The following is a 19,398-nucleotide window of genomic DNA, read 5'->3' as shown; positions in this document are numbered from 1 at the left end:
TAAGGCATGAGGACTTCAACTCCCAGAATTCCACAGCCAGCGTTGCTGGCTGTGGAATTCTGGGAGTTGAAGTCCTCATGCCTTAAAATTGTCAAGTTTGGGAAACACTGCTCTAAAGCTGTTAGCATGCTATGCCTTGTATTTTTCATATACTGTACTTCACAAAAATATATTTAATTGTGGTATCTGTTTGGGTAGAAAATGGAGTAATAAAATAGGTAAATATCAATGTTTCTTTGGAGAAGGCATATAGCTTAGTGATAAAGAAAGAAACTCCAGCTTGGAAGGGTCAATGAGACATTGGAAATATTGAAAACCTCTTTTGGACACTCTCACATAATGAGAGTTGTCTTGATGGGTTCAAGCACAATATATAAAATAATGCTTACAAAACATTGAACTGTGCTATGGAATGTTTTATTTATAATAATCAGTGCTTATTTTGTAAAAAAAAAAAAAAAGTGCGGGAACTCACACATGTCATACAACCCGCCTTGCTTACTCTACAAGATTCCATTTAAAAAAGGTGCCGGAACTCCGTTCTGGACGTTCTGTGACAAAAAAGCAATAATAATAGTAATAGTAGTAGTAGTAGTAGTAGTAGTAGTAGTAGTAGTAGTAGTAGTAGTAGTAGTAATAATAATAATAATAATAATAATAATAATAATAATAATAATAAAGTTAGAAGGAACCTTGGAGGTCATCTAGTCCAACCCCCTGCTCAGGCAGGAAATCCTATACCATTTCAGACAAATGGCTGTCCAGTCTCTTCTTAAAAACTTCCAGTGTTGGAGCATTCACCGCTTCTGGAGGCAGGTTGTTCCACTGGTTAATTGTTCTAGCTGTCAGGAAGTTTCTCCTTAGTTCTAGGTTGCTTCTCTCCTTGACTAGTTTCCATCCGTTGCTTCTTGTTCTGCCTTCAGGCACTTTGGAAAATAGCTTCACTTCACATTTATGTAAGTCCCAGAGACATTTTTGAAAATCCATTACATTGGATATATCTTGATGGCTTTCCATTCATTTTTTTTAAAATCTGAAAGCATTTAGAATAAAATAAAAACATGTAGGGCAAAAAGTTTAGTGAATCATAAGGAACTTCTTTGATAGACACATTATACCTTCTAGTGACAATATTGAGGACTACATAGTACAGCATTGGTTCTTGCATTAGGAAAAGTTTGATATAATCCTGAATGAGAGGATATAAATAATCCTAAAAAGCTATAATTAATGAGGAAACTAAATAAAACTATCTACCCAGATGAGACAGACCCTAGCTGAATGTTCTGTTAATGATTGACTGATCTCCAAAAGATAAGTAGGGTGAATGGAAAATCATTAATATCAGGCTGTCCACTAAACTGGGATTTTAAAAAACTTTCTGTTAAGGAGTGGCAAACCACTTTCTTTTCTTTTTTCTTTTTTTTTACTTTTGGGTGTCTATGATATTACTAGGAGTTAAGGTCCACAATACAAGTAGTCCTTGACTTAAGAGCACAACTGAGCCCAAAATTTCTGTTGCTAAGCAAAACAGCTGTTAAGTGAGTTTTGCCCCATTTTATGACTTTTCTTGCCACAGTTATTAAGTGAATCACTGCACTTGTTGAGTTACTAACATGCTTGTTAAGTGAACCTGGCTTTCCTATTGACTTTGCTTGTCAGAAGGTTGTAAAAAGTGATCACATGAACCCAGGATATTGCAACCATCATAAATATATGCCAGTTGCCCAGCACCTTAATTTTGATCATATGACCGTGGAGATGCTGCAATGGTCATAAGTGTGAAAAACAGTTATAGGTCACTTTTTTCAATGCTGTTGTAACTTCAACAATCATTAAAACAAATCTTTGTAAATCAAGGACTACCTACATTTTTCCCTTGAAAGAATTGAGGTGGTATAGTTTAGAAAATAAAATGAAGCTTGCAATGCCTGTTTGAAGAATATGTACATACTACAAAATCATTTACACTTGTAGAATACTGTATATTTATAAGATAATATTGGCCATTGTTTACACCTTTAGACTATTCATCTGTACTGTGTGCTAAATATTATAAGAATTCAGCAGCAGATAATTGTATCCACATTAAAAAAACAGCATTTTTATTCTGTTCAGATAAACCCAGTCAAATGAATAGTTAAAAATTTTTAAGCAACCTTGCTGTGTTTCATAAGTGGTCAGCTTCCCGGATATCACTTGGTGAAACTGTTTTTCTCCTCCTACTGAGATAAAAGGGAAGGAAAATATACTATTCTCTACAGGAGGAACCATAGCCTGCTGTTATATTCAGTTTATATACAGCTTTACTTAATTGTGGGCCAGCCTCTACTATTGTTTCCTGCTTTTACATCTGAGAACAAGACCACTAATAGATCTTGTATTATTCTAGTCATTGAGAGTAGAGAATCTCATTTGGGAGATGAAAATATGGGCTTAATAAAAATATTAAAAGTTTAGAGATCCACTTAAACCCACATAACTTATTCTGAAGTATGAGTCTTATTTCACCATTAAATAAATAAATAAAATGTCAGTTTAAAGGCAGGATCAGTAAACTGGTAATTCTTCAGAAGCTGCTTAACTGCATTTTGCAGCCTATCTAACTAGTAATCATATTAATTCCAATGACAAGATATTTGTGGTTTACCACAATCTCTCTCCAGAGGTACAAAGAGATGCTAAAAAGAAACCCCAACATGGATGAAGAATTCTAGGATTTCCTTGATCCTTCTTCATTTCTGGAGACATTTTGGAGCAAATAGTTTCATCTGCATAGATACCATTATTTGCAAAAGTTACAATATATTGCACCCTTCCTTCTCTTTCCCCTTCCCCTTCCCTTTTGTCTTATGAGATGATTTAGAGCCCCTGGGCTTTTGTGATAATAGTAACTCATATTTACTGTTCTATCTTCAGTTCTTTAGGCATTGAATGAGACAGGGTGTCGAAACAGCAAACAAGTTTATTAACCCAGAACAGAAGCAGCCCTAAAGCTATTTATACAGTTAGCCTCTAGGTGGCAACCAATAGGTTTAAAGTAACAGTTCCCATCCCAAACCTCATTATCAGCTTGGAGACAGCCAGTCTGGTTTTCAGTAACGGCAACTGTTAAACAATACAGCAATGTAGGTCAGACATTAAGCAAGTGATTTAAAACAGTTGTTTTTCCCAATACATTACACCCCTTCCCCCTAGATGGCTCAAACTCTCAATTGCTGGACATAGTCCTGCAGATGTTTAGGCAGCCTTCTTGACTGTTCTGAACGTCTAGGGGTTACAGGGGTCTCCCGGTCTACCTGCTCACCTGCCCGGCTGGGTAGACCAGGACTCTGAGGTCCAGTGAAGTCAGGTTGATACAGGTCCCTTTGGCTGATCAGTCCTGGTCAGCCCAAACCAAAGTCCAATCGTGCAGCAAAGTCTGCAGGGCTGTCCCTCAGCGCAGTTTGCCGGTTCTGTTTAGCGGATACTATCTGTCTGTCTGGGGGAAGCTCTCCTATGGCCTTTCCCCCGTCTCCTTGAGTAAGAATTCTGTTGGAGAGTGCAAGCTCCTCTGTTGGGCTGCTGTCACGTGGCCCTTGGATGCGGCCCTCTTGAGAGGCCTGAGCCAGCGATTGGTTCTCTAGCCTCTGACGCAGCTGGTCAATGTGCCGGTGAATGACTCGCCCATCTTCTAGGACCACCTCATAAGAGAGTGGTCCCAATACCTTAACAACCATGGCTGCCACCCACAAAGCGCCTTGCCCATAATTCCGGGTCGAAACCCAGTCACCCACTTGCAAATTCTGAGGTGCCTTTGGTTGAGCAGAGTCCGAGGCTACCTGGTCAGGGTGCAGCCTGTCCAGCTTGGTGATCAAACGTCAGCCCCATCTGAGTTCAGCAGGGCTTCTGCCCATGACGGTACAGGGAGTTGTGCATTGGCAGAGTAGAAAATCTGCCAGTCTGTGGTGCCAATCCCCTGTGACAATCTGATTTAGTGATTCCTTGGTCGTGCGGACCATCCATTCCACTTGGCCATTCGAGGGTGAAAGGGAGCCGACATGCCCTGAGGAAAGACTGGAATTCAGAAGCGGTAAACTGAGCCCCATTGTCTGAGACTAACAGGTCTGGAAGTCCGTGTGTTGCAAAGATTCTGTGCAGTTCCTGGATGGTCCTGGCAATAGTCATAGTAGGGACTGGTGCGACCTCTAACCATTTAAAATGGCTATCTACCACTATTAGAAACAGCTGTCCCTGAAAGGGTCGGGCAAAATCAATGTGGATTCTTGACCATGGTGTGTGTGTCCTCCCATCGGTGGAAGGGGCTTGTTGCATCTCCGGTCTGGATTGCTGGCGCGTATAGCAACCATGTACTTGGGCCTCGATGCCTTTATCTAGCCATGGCCACCAAAGGTAGCTCCTCATAAGTGTCTTCATCTGGACTATTCCCGGATGACCCTCATGCAGAGACTCTAGGACCCTGGATCTTAAAGAGCTCGGGACTATGACCCTACTTCCTCAAAGGATGCACCCCTTATGAGCTGAAAGCTCATCTTTTCTCATGAAGAAACTCTGAAATTCTGGCCCTGGACATTTGTCCAGCCATCCTGTGTGTATCCAGTTTAGAACACGACTCAGCGTTTTGTCAGCTGCTATGTCCCCAGCATGAAGGGGAGATTCCAGCAAATCCATGATAGCCAGGATGCGTGCAGCCGGAGCTGGATCTGGCTCCACTTGTGGCAGGTCCAACCTGCCCAGGCCATCTGCGTGGCCTATTTCCTTGCCTGGTTTGTGAATCATCTTGTAGCTGTAGGCTACAGAAAAATAGACCACCTTAGCATCCGAGGAGACAGAATCTGAGGTGTCTGTTTTTTTGTGGTGAACAACCCTAGGAGTTGCTTGTGGTCCATGAAGACCATGAACTGGTGGCCATAGAAGTAGGTCATGGAACTTTTTAACTCTGACCACAATGGCCAGAGCCTCCTTGTCAATTTGCACATAGTTGCGCTCTGCGGACGATAGGGTCCTGGAGTAATATGCGATGGCTTCTGCCTCCCATCAGCCATTAAGTGGCTTAACACAGCCCCAACCCCATACGGGGATGTATCACAGGCAATACAGACAGGCAGCTGCTCATTGAAATGAATGAGAACTGAGTTCGATGACAACAGTGATTTGACTGCTTGGAAACTTCTCTCATGAACACTGGTGCACTGTCACTGAGCTTATCTATCCAAAAGCTGGTGTAATGGCTCTGCCACTGCAGCCTTGTTTGGGAGGAAGGCATGGTAAAAATTCAAAAGGCCTAGGAAAGCCTGAAGCTCTCCCTTTGACTTTGGCCTTGCGGCCTGCTGGATTGCTTTTAATTTGGACTCCGCCGGATGAATACCTTCGGCATCGATGCGGAAACCAAGGAACTCAGTTGATTCTACTCCAATCTTGCACTTTTCTTTTTTTAGTTTAAGTCCCGCATCGTGGAACCGCTGAAGGACGGCCTTAAGCCGTTCAGCCAGAATCTCAACCGATTCCCCAGCAATGAGGACATCATTGAAGTAGGAGCAAACCCCTGGAATTCCCTTGAGCATGCACTCCATCACTTCCTGGAACAGCCCTGGGGCTACACTCACTCCGAACTGTAGGCACTTACCCTTAAAATCCCCACGGGTAACAATGGTATGGGCTCCTGCCGTGGCCTCGACCATGGGCAGTTGTTGATAGGCCTGTGCCAAATCTAATTTGGTGAACATACAGCCTCCTTGCAATGACGCCAAAATATGACTGACAACTGGCACAGGTACACATGCTGTTGAAGTGCCTTGTTGAGGATGCACTTATAGTCAGTGCATATTTGCACTTCTCCGTTGGCCTTTAATGGCATTACTATGGGAGTCTCACACACCCCACTGTCTATGGGCTGCAATACCCCTTGTTCCACTAGCTTAGCAAGCTCTGCATCAATTTTGGGTTTTAACGCGAAAGGCACTCTACGAGGCTTGATCTGTATTGGAGTTACCATAGGATCAAGCTTGAGGGCGATCGGAGGACACTTGTACTTCCCTAGACTAGAACTGAAAACATTCACGAACTCTTGGCAGACTGCAGACAGATCTGCTGCTTGTGTTCGGTGAATGCCGGTTATTTGAATGCCCAATGCATCAAACCAATCAAGCCCTATGAGGCTCGTGCATTGGCCTTCCACCACTACAACATCTAGTGGCCCCCTGAACCCATTGAATTCCACCAGAAGTGTGGCTTTGCCTTTGACCACCACGCGGGAGTTTTGGAAGTCTGTGAGTAGTAGATTAGACGGCCAGAGCTTGGCCCATCTGTTGCTATGATGGCATAGGTGCCTGAATGTTCCTTGTGAAATGATGGTCATGGCTGAACCCATGTCCAGTTCTATCTTGCATGGAACTCCCTGAAGCTTGATCTGTAGTCTAAGCTTCTGCTTTAGGAGGCGATGGGCACCATCGGAATAGGCTACTTCGGTTGGAGCAGAACCCTACTCGGTGTTGACCCGGGTCCCCAGTACCTCTCCTGAATGCATCTTCTTTCGGACAGTCCCTCTGACGACCTCAGCAGATGGCGGCAATGTGGCCTGGTTTGCCACAGGACTGGCATGTTGCTGTTTGGAATCAGCAATCCGCACATTGATGGTGGCCTCCACAGCCCATACATCTAAGGAACGGAACTGCCTTCTCAGCTGGCTACGGTCCAGCAACTGTTAAACAATACAGCAATGTAGGTCAGACATTAAGCAAGTGATTTAAAACAGTTGTGGCCAATACATTACATTTACCATTCTCAAAAATTTGAAGGAGGACATCAATAGTTTGAACACCATTTTAAACAGCTTCACTAAAGTTAATATATGTAAGAAATTGCTTTATGCTTTTTAAACACTGAAGAGGAGACATATGTCTGGGTATATGAGAGAGACAGAAAGATATAGAGAGAGAGGTTAAAGGAGAATGTAATCACTGAAGATGATAATACCCTGGACAATTCTGAATATGAAATTTAATGCTAAAGTGATTGAATGCTTACCAGAAATGAAAAAAAAAGAAAATTGAATTGCAGGATGTCAAATATAAAGATATAATGGAATGTTCACTCAGAATGGGCAATGGTATATGGAACACACTTTCCCAACTAGCGCTCTTTGTGCTCTGTTACCAATGAGTATGGAGACCACACCTGCCATTTCAAAGCCAAGCAAAATAAATCTGAAAAGGTAAAGACAAAATTGTCTCACATTATTTTGCTCCATTTGATTGCATATTGAGGGTAACAACATTAATGCAGAGGCATATTGTCAGTAGGGAATTGAGGCCTATTGGTGGAGCCTAAATCTTTCATAGGATAGAGCTGCTGTTGATTTTTCTTGAATTGGTGGAATTACATGCTGCATCTATAATCTGGCTTCCCCTATTGATAAATCAAAGTGGAGTGATTTATTTATTCAATACATATGGTTTCCCATCTCAAATTTATAACTCTAGGCAACTAACAATAGCTAAAAACACCATGAACCATACATCAGTAAATACAATATACACATAATCAGCAGCCAAGGTGAAAACAAAGCCATCATCAATGAATAAATACTGTATAACCATTGCATGGACTCAGCCAACCATCAAATCCCCAAGCTTGGTGATGGAACCATGTATTTGCAAAAGGCCAGTAGAGTCAAAGTCAATCTAATGTCGAGGAGTTAATGTTCAAGAATCTATCATTCTTAAATAGTAGTTCATCAATGTTCTAAAAAGAAAATGCTTAATATGTAAGCATGGTATGTGCATATAGTACACAACATAGAACACACACATGCAAGAGAGAGAGAGACAGCATTTAAATTAGCCTTTGCCTTTTTAGTTATTGCACATATGATCTTCCTGGCAGCTCCTTCTGTCACGGGTCTATCAATCAGCAGAATATGCCTAGACATCTGAGATTATAGGACAACTTGCACAGTTTTATTACAGAAGGAACCATATTAAAATTCTTGCAAAGTCCAGAGAAAAAAATGAAGCAATAAGCACAATAGCAGCAATTCTTTTCTATACAGTTGTAACTATGGCTAACAGGACAGGAACCAGTAAAATGGTTGAGTAGACAAGAGAAATTCCAGAAAAAAGATTATGATTGCAATGATTTTAAAATTCTATTATCATAGCTCATAAAAGAAGAAAGAAGTCAGAGAAGCAAGAAACAGAAGAAAGCACAGCAACACCAACATTTCCAGCTGGGGGTCTACTGTTGCTAAGATATTACCTATCTTTTCTGGTTTTTATTTCTGGTATAAAGTTTATCCAGCCATAAAAGCTTTCATATCTAAAACTAAGGAAGAATCATGGTTATCAATAGATTACCCAGCCTATGGTTTTACCTTTGACTTTCCGTAATAATGAAGTTTTGCCAACAAATTATTAATTCCTGTGGTACATACTAGCAACATTAGTCTCAAAAGTTTTTTTTTTTTAATTAAGTATAGTAAAGAACTAAACCTTTAGGAAAAAAACATTTCATTTTAAACACTCTATCTCCCAAATCTTAAACTACAATTCAGTTTAAGGCTTGAAACTTCTCACATCCACAGAACATCCCAAGATGTTTTGTAAATCTTTATAAATCCTAGTAAGATCACACCTGGAATACTGCATCCAGTTTTGGTCAACACATTACAAAAAGATGTTGAGATTTTGGAAAAAGTACAAAGAAGAGCAACTAAGATGATTAAGGGTCTGGAGACAAAAACATATGAAGAACAGATGCAGGAATTGGGTATGGCTAGTCTAGAAAAAAGAAGGACTAGGAGTGACATGATAGCAATATTCCCATATTTGAGGGGCAGCCAAAAGAAGAGGGGGTCAATTTATTTTCCAAAGCACCAGAAGGCAAGACAAGAAACAATGGATGGAAACTATTCAAGGAAAGAAGCAACCTACTGTAGAACTAAGGAGAAACTTCCTAACAGTGAGGACAATTAATTAGTGGAACAGCTTGCCTTCAGAAGTTGTAGGTACTTCATCACTGGAAGTTTTTAAGAAAAGACTCAACAGCCACCTATCAGAAAGGGTATAGGATCTCCTGCTTGAGCAGAGGGTTGGATAGAAGATCTCCAAGGTCCTTTTTAGCTCTATTCTGATTGATTGATGATTTTTAATTGGTATGCATATTGTCTGAAAACACAGTGGGGCAATCCTTGATCTTTTTTTCTTTTTAACTGAGCAGATAGTGATTGATTAAACAGTGCAAGTCATAATTCTAAGTAACCGTTAATGTAAGTTGTTCTAGATTTAGGCACTAACACACCAGTTAAAAATGAAAATGCTTCAGGATTGGACAAGGATTTTTTGGCATTAGGCTTTAATCTAAAGGAACCTGACAGGTTTCCTATTTTTTAATTCTGCAGAAAATGACAGGCTTTCTTAATTAGAGACCAGTTAAATTGTATAACCATAAGGATCTTTTTGCTTCTAGCTTCCAGAGACCATGCATTCTTTCTCACACAAAACATACATTGGCTGTAAATGATGTACTAGGGTGATGCTGACAAGAATATAAATATTATTACATTTATCAAAAATTAATAGCTCTTTTTCCAAAATATAATACATGATCCTAAGGTGTGTATTTGAAATGGACTGAACATGTGGAAAATGCATATATCATACAGTTATGCTTTGTTTTAAAATTTAATATAGTCTATCTCTTCTTAGTTGTACTAAATGCTGCACAAAGACTTTTAATTCATTGAGAGATTAACCTCATGGAGGGTGGGAAGATGGGAAACCTCAGACATTCTCTGCCACTGTCCTTCAGCTAAAAATGTTGCTTCTATGACAAATTGTCATGCATAAACTTTAATTTTGATGACATAGGCATTGAATAGCTAACTGGTTGTCTAGCAGGCATCACACTCCATATTAGAATAGTCTATCCATTCAAAATGAAAATAAGAAAGAGTTCAGTAGAAAACCATGGGAAACCTACTCAGTGCAGAATGGCAAATACAACTGTTTCTATGGAAAATGATTTTTAAATAGCACCATACTTACACTTCAGTGAGAGTAAATCATTAAATATGAAGTCTATGATACGAATGAAATGTTCTCATATAAGTGATATTTTCCTGTAGAGAACGTCTACACTATATAACATATTGTACATAAAGTGTAAATGTATTCCCAGAAATATACAACAGCTTTTGCTTAGTTTTTTTTTTCAAATCAAAACACCATATTGCACAGCCATCTGAATATGTTTTTAATCCTACTCTATATTTGCACACACATTTAACTATAAAATATCAAGGATCAATATCTGGCAGAAATTTGAGTTACTGTTTACACAGACTTTTAAAAAGGATTAGCATGGAGTAAGGAGACAGATTAATCACCAACAATGTATTTCCCAAACTGATTAAACTGAAGGAGTTCAAAGTCTTGGTAACTTAACTTCTGCAGTTACCTTCAAAAGGTGGGCTTAACATAAAGGAGAAAATTTACTGAATATGGTTTAGTATTCTAGTTTATATAGTGTGTTCCTTTTGTTTGAAAGGCTGCCAGACAAACTAATCTCTGTTTGAAGACATTCCTTACTTAAAGGGTTGTGTGGTCCAACTTTAGTTTAAAAATAAATGTTCTCTTGCTAGCTTATGATGATACACTAAAAATATCCATCTCAAAAGGCTTCAAAGGCAAGGTCTTTCTTTGTATAGATATTGAATATATAAGAATTTGAACAGTTTGAAAATAATCATTTTGCCCTTTTTATTCGTTTATTTTAATTACCTAAGTACGAAATCTTTTAAATGAGAAGTTAATGATTCTGCTATTATAGCCTCAATAAAGAACAATTCTAGTCATTCTGTGGAGTTGCTTTTCTGGTCTAGTCTACCTAGTGAGGCTGATATCAATCTTTCAAGCCTCATTGTGCTTTATCTCCCCTCCTTTTTATATCCTAATGAATCAGGAGGAACCTGACTCACTTGCTTCCAAATACCTGCTTCTCAGGACTTAAATAAAGTTTCAGTTCTCTTTGATTATATAGCAGTTCTTCCATATGCCTGTGTCTTCCTCATTCTCCACAGTATTATTATTAATATTATGAATAACCAAGTTGGGCCAAAAAGGAGGTCTCAAATAACTTTAGTCCATGGAAGCTATGGTAAGCATGAGCTGGTGATGATGATTGAATCTTACCTCAGTTCTAGGTGACTAGAAACCCCATTGTGTATCATTTGAGTGAAAATTGTGTGAGTTTTCATGTAGTATACAGTATATCTCTCACGTGGCTTGTTCCTTTATGAATCACACAGACCAGGCAGCTAGGATATAGAACCACAAATGCTGAATATTTTTATTGTGCTTTCAACTATTCAAGTTAAATCAGGGACAGGCTAGTCAGTTTCAAAGCTTTTCAGGCTGTAGGTTCAATCATTCAATTTTTCAACCACAAGGGGGCATACATATCTTCATCATATCTCAGTATTTTTCCACAGATGAGGCAGTGCTAGGACACTTTAAAGAGCTAACCTCTGAAATTATTTTTCCAATAGCTTTCCTCAAAACACAATGTGCAGACAATATAGGCAGCACTGAAGTATATACAAAAAGAATCCAGAAATGATATGTTTCGTACTGGTAATCTAGTGGTGCCAGTTGATTTTGCTCACTTCTTGTGGGACACTCATTTCAATCTGGCTCCTGATCTTGTCATATTATTCCTATTTTTTTCTTACCAACAGGCCCCAATATGTGTGAGTTGGAACAAATATCTCTAATACCATTTTCTTGAGCACAGGTTCTCCTCAGGGCTGTGTCTTAAGTCCGCTGCTGTTCACCCTGTTGACTCATGACTGTTGTGCTAGGTTTGCCACCAACCATATTGTGAAGTTTGCAGATGATACAACAGTAGTGGGCCTTATTCAGGATGACAAAGTGAAAGCTTACCGCAAGGAGGTTTTGATATTGCTAAAATTTATTTCAGTATGGAAATCTTTTGGGCTGAATCTCAGTCAGTGGTTTGGAACTGATAATGGAAAATACTTTGCTATGTTAATTAGAATACTTAAAGGCTGTACTTCAAAAATGACTGAATTTCAAATAGTCCCAAACTTGTACAGATGAATTATTCACATGAAAGTAATTTAGGATTATGGTCATAATCTGCACACTATTATTAATGAGTATTTTTCTTGTGTCAGTGGTAAATTAATTACAAAGACTAATATTCCCTGCTGCTTTCTAATGAGCTTTTAAAGTATGAACAATAATCTCTATTTTTTCTACTAAGTAATAGTTTTTTCAAAATTTCTTTGCAATAGAAAATCTCTTCAAACCCAACAAAACTCAACAGACCAAGTAATCAAAAGTCCCATTTTTGAGGCTTTTGCTATTAGTAAGAGGAGGCAATCTTCCAAACAATTCAATTTACCATCATTCCATAAAACTCAGCAATGAGGAAATATGAAGTTGCTTTCCAAATACATTTCTTCTTGCACCAATGACTGTATAAAAGAAAACTTCATTCCTTTAGAGCTATAGACGTTTGCTTAAAAATGCAGTGCATGCTATATACTATGGCTGTACCAATGGACTTTCAAGAACTATTACATATTCAATCTATCTATCTATCTATCTATCTATCTATCTATCTATCTATCTATCTATCTATCTATCTACTACAGAGAGAGAATGTAAAGAATCATTTAACAATCATGAATCTGAATATGTGGTTTGGTCACTTGTACAGAAAATCGATTGATTATCTATGGTATATAGGAATTTTCACTTAATCTGAGCAGTGTAAACATTTATTTATTAAGTGCAACTTCTAGTTTATTTCAATCATATTTAGCTCTAAATCATTTAAGGTAATAAAATAGAAATACAAATATATCTATCATAAAATAGTTTTTCATGAACAATAAGTAATCCTAATGTAGAGTGATCTAATATTTATGAAACTGGATCTTCCCTACTACAGTAATTTTTCAGTAGCAATCTGACCTTCTAAAACCTTTCAAATAACCAAGTCATAACCAATGCTGGAGCTATGAAAGAGGTCATTACTGTTCTCCAGTTTTGCTATTCTATAGCAAAAGTTACCACAAAGAATGCCTATATTTATGTGTCTCTCCAGTGATGCCCTCTCCAGTTAGGAGGGGCATCTTGAGCAGGTACTTACTTTTCTTATGACTGGATGAGAAATGCAATGCATTGTAGGGCTGTATACTGAATAGAAAACAACCATCTCAATACAGAATAGTATATGGATAAAAAGTACCATCTTATGTCCAAACAATTTTACACAATTATGAAGAGAAGGAAAATAGTTACTTCTTTTACCAAGTGTTCAAAAAAGAAGAAGAAGAAGAAGAAGAAGAAGAAGAAGAAGAAGAAGAAGAAGAAGAAGAAGAAGAAGAAGAAGAAGAAGAAGAAGAAGAAGAAGAAGAAGAAGAAGAAGAAGAAGAAGAAGACGCAGAGAACCAAAGAAAAAAAATGTCCAGTGTAGTCTGTGAATTGCTTTTAATATTCTACACATTAAAACAGACTGGAAAGGACAAGAACTGCCCAGGATATAGTCCTTATTTTAGAAATGTGCAACCTGAGGTGCTAGACTTACATTTGCCAAGCAGGAAACTTGGGCACAGCCCTCAAATCTTCATAGGTTGTTTTAACACTGAATATCTTTTCATTTGTTTAATTTATGAACTTATATGCTGCATCAATCAAAAAATGACTCCAGGTAGCTTATACAATAGGATTAAAATCATTAGCTGAATAACAGGATTCAAATATGTAAACAACTGGTTCTCTGTGTGGATGCTGCTTTCGGAAGTCCATTCTGGGCCTGGGCAACAAAAAAATAGCTACTGGTTCTGCTGAAGTGGTGTGAATTTGCTGAATCCCACCACTGCACAGAAGTGCATGAGACACATATTTTAATGTAAAAGAAGGGGGAAATTATTTACATACTGGAGACTAATCATATTTATATTCCACTTCAGTTAAATAGAAAAGAAAATGAAAGCAAGTGTTGGAAATGGAATGAAAAGTGAGACTTGTCCATTTTAGAGATTATGGTTCCTAAAAAAGTCATTCAGAGAGAAATAAGGTATTTGGCTCAGAATAAATTTGCACCTCTGTTTCCTTGGCCTTAATGAGAAATTGTCCTTGACAGCTGTACAGTGTATAACTAAGTAGATAAATAGAGAAGAATTAAATCAATTCTACTAGTCTACTTAGTATTTACATTCCTGAGGAATAACTTTTTCAGTCTGTATCTTGATACATGGTTGTGTGATTCTTGCTTCTAATTGGAAGATAAGTCTTATTTATCAGCAAGAAACTCTGTTTGGGGACAGAAAAGGTTTGTCAGTTGTCTTCCATCTTCTCTACAAATCTATCACCAATGTTTCTTTCAAACCATCAGCTGGAGCTTGGAACAGTTTTTGAATGATGCAGTTATTTGGGCAACATACTGCCCCCTTCAATTGCCTTTCCAAATGTCAGTGAAATACAGTATTAGACACATATCACCATGTTGAAGCTAATTCAGAGTGCTTTTTAAAAGCTTGTGTACATGGTATGCATTTCAATCATTATCAGGGGATGCTCTTAATTAGTAGCCCAAAGCATGTCTAACAGATAGGGGGATGGGGTGGTTATTAATGTTTATTCTAACTTTTTATGGTAATTAAAATATGTAAAATTGGCCTCTCAGGCAAAGCTTCAACATGATTTAGGTATTGAAAAAAAATATTTGAAATGTTAAAGGACCAAATTGATTTTTAAACCTTTTCATGCTTCCATTATTCTTTTTCATCTTGTCATCCTAAAAATAGCCTGTCTCTTGAACAATTACTACAAAATTATTGTAACTTTACAGTAAAGTCTTCTAGAGAGATTTTATCTTGGAAAGCAGTTTCTTTCAAATAAGGAAAAAAATCATGTGTTATATTCCTTATTATTAACAGAAATGACTTTAGTTGCAGACTATGTTGGGAAATTCTGAAAGGCGAAGTTTTTGTTACCAATGCCTGTTTGCTATCTTCATCTGAAAATTGCAAACTGAATGTGGATAAAGAGCATGATGTAATGATATAGGACCAGAAAAATATAACATCCAATCCATACAGAGTCATAGAAGATAAATGGGCAACTTTTGGCCAGTCACTATCTCCTAACCCTATTACTTCCTATATTTATTATAAATCTAATAATATGTAACTAATGAAATTAATTTCTCTATTAACCCTAGATGAGTGGCTAAAATCCCTGAAGAATATTCCTGGCCAACATTTTTGCAGCATAATGTTTTCTAAATATAACTTATTTATTTAAGCTAATTCTGAAGTATTAATTTTCATGCAAGTTTCAGTGATAACAGTTAGCAATAATGGTTTATAAAATACAAACATGGTCTTAAGACTTAAGTAATGAGCACTAGTCACAATACTGAAATGAACAAGAGATATTCCAGTGATTGACGGAAAATATCCTTTAACATTATACATTCATAAATGTTTATAGAAAAATGCAGTTGCCATTCTATAACCAAGGTTATTTTCATTATCTAGAGGGAAAAAAAGGAACTTGTATTTGTTTTTAATGTATAGGACAAGAAGAAATGTAAGAAATGGATTGATCTAGTAAATCCAAGAACAGGTTTCCAGCATCATTAAGATAGCAATGTACATTAATGATCAGTCTCCCAGATAAGTTTTCATTCATTCTCAGGTAACACAAAATTGTGTTTATCTGCTTTTTATCACATAAAAATAATTGCAAGTTTCATTAACTAATGCTTCTAATTAATTTAATCCTAGCAAATATAGTTGTGAGTGGTCAAAGGAAAAATAAATATATAAAGTTGAATAATAAAAATAAACTCCATCTTAAAATCCAGTGTTTACATAAAACTTATAACAGGAAACAACTTACACCAGCAATTACAATTATATTACAGGTAGTCCTCAATTTACAACCACAACTGAGCCCAAACTTTCTGTTGCTAAGTGAGAAATTTATTGTGAGTTTTGTCCCATTTTACAATATTTCTTGCCACAGTTGTTAAGTGAATCACTGCAGTTTTTAAGTTAGTAACACAGCTGTTAAGTGAATCTGGCTTTCTCATTGAACTTGCTTGTCAGAAGGTCACAAAAAGATATCACATCACCCCAGGACACTACAACCATCATAAATATGAACCAGTTACCAAGCATCCAAATTTTGAGCATATGACCATGGAGATGCTGCAACAGTTGTATGTGTGAAAAAGGTTCATAAGTCACTTTTCAGTGCCATTGTAACTCTGAATGGTCACTAAATGATTGGTTGTAAATTGAAGACTATCTGTATTCGACATCAGTGGGTGACAGGCCCTTCAGTTCAGCAACTCAAATGCAGCCCCTTTCTCAAAAAAATCAAGACATTATAAGGATTAAGCTTTTGGTTAACACATAAACAGGTAAACAAATATGGTAGTGATAGAGAAACATTCTCAATGTCTAAACATATTAAATACTTATTTTCCTATAATGTCCTCATCCCAGTCCAAATTTGGTTATCCTTTTCTTTAAAATTCCCACCCCTTTCCACTCCTAAAGCTATAACATCTCTGCATTGTTTATACCATAGTATGCACATTTTCCTGAACAAAAAGCCTCTCTTCTTTCAAGTGCTGACATCTGGAAGTGTCGTCAACAAAATAAACAAAAGAAGAAGAGACCCTATAGAACCAATTCAATATTTTAGATTCCTTGAAACGTATGGAGAATGTGATTTATTATAGTATCATTACAGCATCCTGGTAAAAGTCTCAGCATAAGGCTTACAATATTTTCTGTATGTGCTTCTCAGTTGTCATGAGAAATTGAAATTGGTTCCTGCAAAGGAACTTGAACTTTTCCAGAACCAAATTACTTGATACAATGTCATATACAGATACATAACTTTTTCTTGCCATTGCAAAAAAAAACAGTACCATCTATATAACTGAAGATACAGTACATAATAAATTGCTATTTGCTGTTACTCAGCCCAACTTTAGAAAAAAGTCAAGACACGTGAGATGGAATAGAGCAGTGGTTCTCAACCTTTTTAATGCTGCGACCCCCAACTGATCGTAAGTCGAGGACTACTCAACCGGTCATAAGTCGAGGACTACTCAACTGGTGCAGCACCGTTTACAGAATGGGACTTTTGGCGGGCTCAGCAGGGCAGAGACAGCCTGGACAATTCCTATTGGCTTTTGAAAGCCAATAGAATTAGACTCTATTCAAGAGAGTCTATTCTATTGGCTTTCAAAAGCCAATAGAATAAAAGGGAGTAGCACAACTAAGGAAAAGGGGAAAAAAATAGCAGACTGTGTTGTTTTGCGACCCCCGTGAAATGGTCATTCGACCCCAAATGGGGTCCCGACCCACAGGTTGAGAACCACTGGAATAGAGTCAAGATATCTAAGACCTCAGTGTTAATTACAGTGTATGTACTATGATGATAACTGTTCTGCTATTTATACTGAAGGTTTTTATGTCTTTGAACTATGCTAAATATTTAACATTATAATTTCATCAAGATAAAAGTTGTAGTTCTGTAATACATCTTTTTTGTTTTCTATGTATAAAGAGTTGATTATTGTATATTTGTTATTCTTAATGTTATGGAGATCACTTATAATATTACTCACGGATTCATTCACGGAGAATACATGTATTATTCTATAAGCTTTTACTTATCAGGCAATCAGTCACACTATGTAAGCATATGCTTTGTTTATTTGTATATTTGATTGCTGATCTTATGGCTGCAATAAAAATCTGTTTTGGTTTAATGCAAGGGGTGTGATCCTGAGAAAGAACTTTGGGGAGGTGTTAAGTCCTGTGGTATTCTGACATGAGATCTGGCATGGTATGATATACAGGTAGTCCTTGACTTACAACTATTTGTTTAGTGACCATTCAAAGTTACAACAGCACTGCAAAAAAGTGACTTATGACAGTTTTTTACACTTGTGGCTTTTGTGGTATCCCTATGGATATGATCAAAATTTGGACACTTGGAACTGGCATGTACTTATGCCTCGGGATCATGTAATCACCTTTGCTTAATTACAAGCAAAGTCAATGGAGAAGCCAGATTCGCTTAACAACTGTTAGTGTTAGTAACTTAACAAGTGCAGTGATTCACTTAACTGTGGCAAGAAAGGTAATAAAACACACTTAACAGCTATCTTGCTTAGCAACATAAATTTGGGGCTTGATTGTGGTCATATCTCAAAGACTATCTGTATTGTTTGAATTGACCTTAACTCCTAGTAATATCATAAAATCCATGTATTTGTGTCAATGGACCTATGTATTGTGTTGATGTCTACCTGTCGTATACATGAAAAAAGAGGACAGGGGAGACACTGAATAACCTAATTTTAATTCTAAACATTAACAAAGCAATAGTTCAGTTTTTGCATTTTTGCATTCAGAGTTCATATAGTATGATAAAAAGAATTCATCAGTATTAAATCTTATATATTCTAGCCCAACAATTACAGTATGTTAGAATATCTTTCTGTACTTTTTCCTGTTACTATTCCCTCTTCCCTTCCTTAAATTCAAACAACTTTCTTTACAGACATTTAAGACTATTTACCATGATTTTTATTAAGGGGATTTTAATCCATGAAGTCTTATGCAACAATAATTGTGTTTATTTTTAAAGTATGATCTCTGTTATCTTTTCTATTACCTTCTCTTCTATTAATTTTGTCTGTTAATAAGATAAAGTTAAAGAAAAGTGTACATACAAAGCATAATTAGATCTGGATTGTCTATTCTCCATAAATATACATCTTTCTGTGTGTATTCTATTAATATGCACATTTTCTATACTTTTTATACTTTGACAAGCTATACTTTTGATGCTTTGATTTTGCTACAAGATGCATCTGTGCAGTGATTCAGATTTGACAATAGAAAGATGCTTTGGAGTGAGTAGAACACAATGTGAATGTATGTACGTATGTATATTGCATGAAGTGGCAGACTAATGCTGTATTTGCACACCTGCATGTTCTGATATACTTTTTATCTTTGAATTTGAAACATAGTACAGGCCTGAAATATATATGTTGATTCATGCTTACATTTGAATGAAATCAACTTTCCCAATATGCACTCATTTAAATAGTCTATCCTGGAAATCTGTTATAAACACTTGAATACCTAAAGTCTTGCCATTATAGGTAAAGACATTAACACTCATCACCATCCATCAAAATTAGAAGATACAACAGCTAAGATGCAAATGCCTCTTGTTTGCACATGCATGGAATGTTAGTCTGTTGAAAAATAGTGTGGGGGGGAGGGAGAAAGAGACACACTGAAGTCAGAAGGAAATGGAGCACAAG

The sequence above is a fragment of the Crotalus tigris genome, unplaced genomic scaffold, assembly GCF_016545835.1.
Source record: "Crotalus tigris isolate CLP2741 ecotype Arizona unplaced genomic scaffold, ASM1654583v1 scf7180000024115.3125172, whole genome shotgun sequence".
Taxonomy (NCBI): domain Eukaryota; kingdom Metazoa; phylum Chordata; class Lepidosauria; order Squamata; family Viperidae; genus Crotalus; species Crotalus tigris.
This window is presented reverse-complemented; position numbering follows the sequence as displayed.